Source organism: Penaeus monodon, chromosome 29, assembly GCF_015228065.2.
Source record: "Penaeus monodon isolate SGIC_2016 chromosome 29, NSTDA_Pmon_1, whole genome shotgun sequence".
NCBI lineage: Eukaryota > Metazoa > Arthropoda > Malacostraca > Decapoda > Penaeidae > Penaeus > Penaeus monodon.
Window position 1 is genome coordinate 31,637,267 of NC_051414.1, and position 311 is coordinate 31,637,577.

Genomic DNA, 311 nt, shown 5'->3' on the forward strand with positions numbered 1-311 from the left:
GGGGGGGGGGGAGGGTGCAACGCAAAGGAAGGAGTAGAACAAGAAGAGGGAAAAAGAAGAGGGAGAGAGAGAAACCAGAAAAACGCAGCTGTTTCATAAAGAATAATAACACTTTGTATGATGAAACAATTTCTTTGTTTTTGATTTCTAAAAAGTAAAATGAATGGTATGAAAGCTGTCCTAGTTTTATACATCATTTCTATGGAAAAACGAGTTACAGATTAGATTCATCTTATTATTTCTGATTAAGAGGAACTTTTTGGTTAGTTTCACCGATTCATTATTGTATTAATTGCTAGAGATTCTAGTTA